The following is a 5,842-nucleotide window of genomic DNA, read 5'->3' as shown; positions in this document are numbered from 1 at the left end:
CACAGATAATTAGACGGATTTACAACAAACGAAAAGTTCAATATGTTGAATATTATTGTGTATTGACCATTATTGGCTAATCTTTCATCCGAACCACTTGTGTCTAATCGTACCGATGGGCAGCAAGTAGTAAAATCGAAAGTCGTACAATCATGTATTTGTTTAAAAGTTTCAGCATTTTCATTCAATTCTTCTTTGTTTTAAGGAGAACTGAGAATTGACTATTCGCACATGTGAACTGATCATTCGCACACGCATGCCAATCGTGTGTGAATTGACTATTCGGACAGTGTAATATTTGAAATGATCAGAAATCTGTGGTGTAATTCACTCGGTGTTTGTTCTACTTAAAAATGCACAGCGTGACAATTTTGTTTTATTTATCTTGCATCGAAAAACGAGCCGTGTTTCATATAGCCATATGACCCATAAAAAAATGTATGGCAATGGGTTGTGATTTTCGCCATTTTAAGAAGAAGAAGAATGACGTTTCAGGTCTATGACGCTCAGTAAATACACAATTTGTGAAACTATTTATGTTTCAGGCATATAGTATACATTGAATAAATTGGTTTATTGAGTTTATATCTCAATTTCCATAGATCATTGAAGTGAAAAATCAAAAAGAAAATGTTGACATTGGCGCTGGCGATCAGTTTCGACGGTCAAACCATGAACTTTCATCACAACCCTATGATAACACATTGAAAACATGATAATATATTTGAGTCAGGGACTGTTTTTTTCCCTAAATTTTACAAAATTTAACTTTTCCAAAACGAAATGACTATTTGCACCCGGGTTCAAATAGACATATAAAGACTATTTGCACCCAACTCCAACGGAAATAACGCTTTTATTATGGAAATTATAAGAAAAATGTTATAGTTTCACTGGAAAAACAAGTCGGTTTTGAAGTCTGGCTTTCAACAAACGAAAATACTTCTTTGAAGCTCCGAAATAGTACATTGAATGACAAGGGGCGAAAGTAAAAAAATTCAACCGTGTGCGAGAGTTGGAGCCCGCGCCGAAGGCAAGGGCTCTAATCGCACAGGTTGAATTTTTTTACTTTTGCCCCGAGTCGTTCATACTATTTTTTTTGATACCAACATTGAAAATTGATACGTATCGCAAACATCGCAACAAAATGTTGAAATGAAAAGGCATTTAGCCAGAAAATGCGGGGGTCCAGGGGGCGGCAGCCCCCTGTTATATGAAAAATTTAATAATTTAGCCATCACAACAATAAACACACACAAAAATTAAGATATAACTAACAAATCATTCAGTAACAAAAAGTATCAACTTTGTATGCTAATTTCAATAAGAACACTGGCGCACAGTGTTTTACAATTTTGATCAAAGTATTCTGCATAATATGAGCGGATTTTGTTGACAACTCGACTCATTTCTCTCATTTTCTGTGACGTCAGTCACTTTCGCTGTTCGTTCAGTTGCGTTCGCTCTTCGTTAAGTACTTTCTCCCCGTGGGATGCATTTTTTTACTTTCGCCCCTCATATGCGGGGCGAAAGTATCATTTTTCAATGTTAGTATCAAAAAAATTTATTTTTCCTTCAACAAATAGAAACACTGTTGTGCGTAATTATTTAGGATTTTTCTTCAACGAATGAGGATAATACTCTGTTTGACTTTAACTATACTCTGTTCCCTTATAACAGACGCTAATTGATCTGTCGAGATTCTAGTTTCCCATTTATAAACCGTAACGAAAAGGCTTAATTCCAGAGGATTTTTCCATTTTACAGAATTTAACAGAAAAGGTAACAGAACGATTCCAATGGATTTCCCCCTTTTACAAAACGTAACAAAAATGCTATATTTTAGGGAATTTATCTCTTTTATGAAATGTAGAGAGAAAGGCCAAATTCCAGAGGATTTTCCCTTTTACAAAACGTAACGCAAAGGCTCAATTCCAAAGGATTTTTCCCCTTTACAAAATTTGACATAAAAAATAACAAAACGATTCCAAGGGATTTTCCCCTTTTTCAAAACGTAACGAAATGGCTTTATTACAGTGAACGACATCTCAAATGTCTCACTGTCATTTTTTTCAGAGAATGTCATTGTGAATTTGCAATGACACAATAAAATTCTCAGAAAAATTTGACAGTGAGACATTTGAGATGTCGTTCACTGTACATTCGATTTATCCCTTTTATGAAATGTAAAGCAAAAGGAAAAAATCCAGTGAATTTTCCCTTTCGCAACACGTAACGTAACGATTCCAGGGAATTTCCACTTCACAAAATGTAGCCCAGATTCTAATTAATCGGTCGATATTGTAGTTTCCCTTTTACAAAATGTAACGAAAAAGTGTACTTTTATAGGATTTTCATCTTTTACAAAACGTTCCAGTGGATTTTTCCCTTTTACAAAGTGTAAGGCATAAGGCCAAATTCCAGAATATTTTTCCTTTTTATTCCCTTGACTGTAAGTCATGGCGGGTTTTACGAAAACAAATACACTGTACATAACACGTTCACTATGATTAAAAATGTATGGAAATGTGATGAAAAAACGTTAAATGTAAAATTTTGTTAACTCGATAGCTTAAGTAAATCTCAACCGATTTTCAATAGTTATTTGTGTATCTGTTTTGGACGATTGTTTTTAGGCAATTTCGCTTGTTGTAGCCCGAACGAAGTGAGAGCTACATGCGAAAGTGCCTAAAATCAATCGTCCAAAACAGATACTCAAAAAATTTGTCATGTAAGGGGTCGAAAGCCTGAGAAAAATATCGAAACTCCGTCATTTTCGGCCCCGACACATGAAAAAACTTTTTTTTAATCGACGAAGTATTGAAATCCTCAGGTCAAGTTCGAAAATGGGTGGTATCGGTTCAACCATCTGGTGGTAGTTCTCGAAAGAAGCCTTTTCTGCTCTTTGTTAACACGATAACTGGAGCAAAGTTCAACCGATTTAAAAAAATGTTTGGTGGAGAATTAATTCCTGAGGTTAGTTCTAAGATAGATTATGTTGGTCTAACGAACAAGCTGTGACTTTGCCAAACAAAACCGAATAAATAGAACAAAAATTAACGAGTGTGAAGTTTGCGGCCAGAGCGAAGCGAGGGCCGCAAATCACACGAGTTTAAATAACAGTTTGACAAATAGATACATTTTGTTAAACACATTCATTACATTGAAATGTCAACTTGAAGAAAAAAAAAGTTTTTATCAGGTTGACAATGTCAACTTGACATTTCAAACAATCTGTAATGAGTCTTTTCAATAAAAAGCATCTGCGTGTCACCGCCTTAGTGATCAACTTAGAAGTGTCTCAACCTGTTCTTTCAGAACCTTGCGAGAATGGGTGGTGTCGGTTCAACCATCTGGGAGTAGTTCTCAAAAAATGCCTGTTCTACTCTTTGTTAAAACGATCTGGAGTTTTGTTATTTGATTTTGCCTTGTAAACAAAACCGAATAAACAGAACCAAAATTAAAGAGTGTGAAGTTTGCGGCCGGAGCGAAGCGAGGGTCGCAATTCACACGAAATTAAATTTTATTGAAAACATACGTCATTTTTTACCGGGCAGTTTAAAGTTTCGAAGATTTTTAGTAAAACTAAACAGAATTAAATCATCAATGAGAGATTTATTAGACCGTTCTAGTAGTTCTTCTTCTAAATGCGTTTCTTCGTGGGACCTAGTAAAATATAACGCAAAAAACTACATTCCGGGGGATTTTCCCATTTACAAAATGTGACGTAAAAGCCTAACTCCAGAGAATTTTTCCCTTTTACAAAACGTAACGAAAAGGCTAATGGAATTTTTCTCTTTCCCTTTTACGAAATAACTATGAAAGCTTGGACGGATTATTTAATGCAGCTTTGATGCCTTCTCGCGTTGGTCTCACATTAAGCTTCCGATCTACTGATTGGTCTCATTTTCATTTTATACGCCTACACAAATACACTCATCACCTACTATGGGTATTCTTCTATAACCATATTGCTTAATCGATTCGAATACATAATTTTTTGTGGTGTGAGTACCATTTGCGTATCTCTAATAAAAAGACTAGTCAAGTATTACTTTCTTCGTTACTTTTAAAAACAGTAAGCTCACGTTTCTGAAGTCAAACTGTTACTTTTTTCTGAAAATTTACTTAAAAAACATGATTTTTGAAGATTTTTTTGTAGTTGTTTATATGTCTATTTGCACCCGGGTGCAAATAGTGTTTACATGACTATTTGCACCCAGGTGCAAATAGTATCTACCTTTCCGAAAATTCTGGAAATTTTGGAAAAAATGAGAAAATTTTGGAAAATATTGGAAAAACGTTTCCCGGAAATAGTCTCTACAGTTGATCCAAGAATTGATTAAGTTTTCCGTTTGGCAATGTCGCCAATCATCTTGTTCATGCAAACCATCCATATACGATTCTCGCATGGTAACATATTGAGTGAGAGCTCCACATGCATATCATTTCGATGTGTTAATTTTGTAGTAGCCAAATTTACGAGCGGCAAAAGGATTTTCTTTTTATTATTTTCGTGTTGTAGGGATATTTAAATTGCATGTATGTGCTAAAAGAGATTTCACTCAGAATACACAAATATGTTCATGTAACACGGTGACATCTTTCAAATTTTCGAAAGCTGAGAAGAGGAGCGACAAAAAAAAACTATATTCTCGACACGTCTTTAAACTTTGTGCACACATTTTCGAGCAAACTGAAAAAATTACCCGAGAAATTCCTTTTTTTTTTTGGTTGTATATTATACACACAACACATCTAATATTATATAAGCCAGAGCACTAAACATATTATTTGGCATAAGTAAATTATATATGCGAAAATAGGACCCGAGAGACATGACTCGAATATTGTTAAGGAATTTTTATTTGATGAATGTGTAAATTTTGTTGAAGAATAATAATTTTTATTTTTCCATGTATTGCTGTTTGTTGATGTCGTGTACACAACTCTATATGTACCAGTTTACTATAGGACTTTCATTTTAAATTCGATGGAATCCACTTCCTTTCTCAATTTTCGGAATGACGAATATTGTGTCACTTATTGGAACCAATTTTTATAGCTCCAAACATTTGAGTCGAAAAATATAGCTAGATAGATTGTGGTGGCAGTATATGTCCGCTGAGGGCCAATATATTGATCAAAGGAATTCGTTGAGATAGCAACAAATTTATGATAAACAGTACACGACTGAATCTTTTGAAGGGATTTATTTTGATCAAAGAGTTCTAAAATCTGAATGCACTGAAAATCCAAAAAGCTCACTTCATTTTCTTGGAGCATGTGTAGGTTCTGGGGTGTGTAAGTCCATAGCTCAAAAATTGCTTCCTTTTTCCTGTTAAATTACAGTTTACCTTATATTAAATTGCAGATTTTATGTGGAGAATTTACCGACAATGTTTGCTTTCCATTAAAAGTTGTTTAAGTCAGATTACTATCCAACTTTTTCGCACTACATACTTAAAATGTTTCTTTCTCTCCAACATAAATTAGTTTTGTATTTAATTGAAGAAAGTTCAAGGAATTATACGCGTTGTCGATACAAATTCTACAGTTTATCAAAAAGAAATTACGCCCCCTATCGGTAACTGTGAGAACAAATACCACAACCCATCGCACAGTCAAAGGGTGTTTTATCCGTTTAATTTTGAAAATATTTGATTCCTACAGTAATTTGGCCAATTTTTCTGACTGGTAAAATAGGGGTTGTCATTGTTTAGTCCCAATTTTAATCCCTCCAGGAATTATACTTCTTCAATTTCCAGCTGGAATTGAAAGTGTAATCCCTGAAGAATTACTGTTCCTTCAATCCAATATACAAATTTCAGACATTCGAGCT

The 5,842-nt window shown here is 34.4% G+C and overlaps 1 long non-coding RNA gene across 1 annotated transcript; it reads right to left on the bottom strand.

Annotated features, from left to right (window-relative positions):
• Positions 1-1,612: 1,612 nt before the first annotated feature.
• LOC119082680 lies at positions 1,613-2,423 on the bottom strand. The gene is made up of 2 exons (XR_005088686.1): positions 2,233-2,423; positions 1,613-2,026 (listed from the first exon to the last, which is right to left on the bottom strand). It is a non-coding gene; the product is annotated as an uncharacterized LOC119082680 (long non-coding RNA).
• Between the last annotated feature and the right edge of the window lie 3,419 nt (positions 2,424-5,842).

This window comes from Bradysia coprophila, unplaced genomic scaffold (genome assembly GCF_014529535.1).
Source record: "Bradysia coprophila strain Holo2 unplaced genomic scaffold, BU_Bcop_v1 contig_476, whole genome shotgun sequence".
NCBI lineage: Eukaryota > Metazoa > Arthropoda > Insecta > Diptera > Sciaridae > Bradysia > Bradysia coprophila.
The sequence above is the reverse complement of the archived record's forward strand: the minus strand, read 5'-3'. Positions and strand labels throughout refer to the sequence as shown.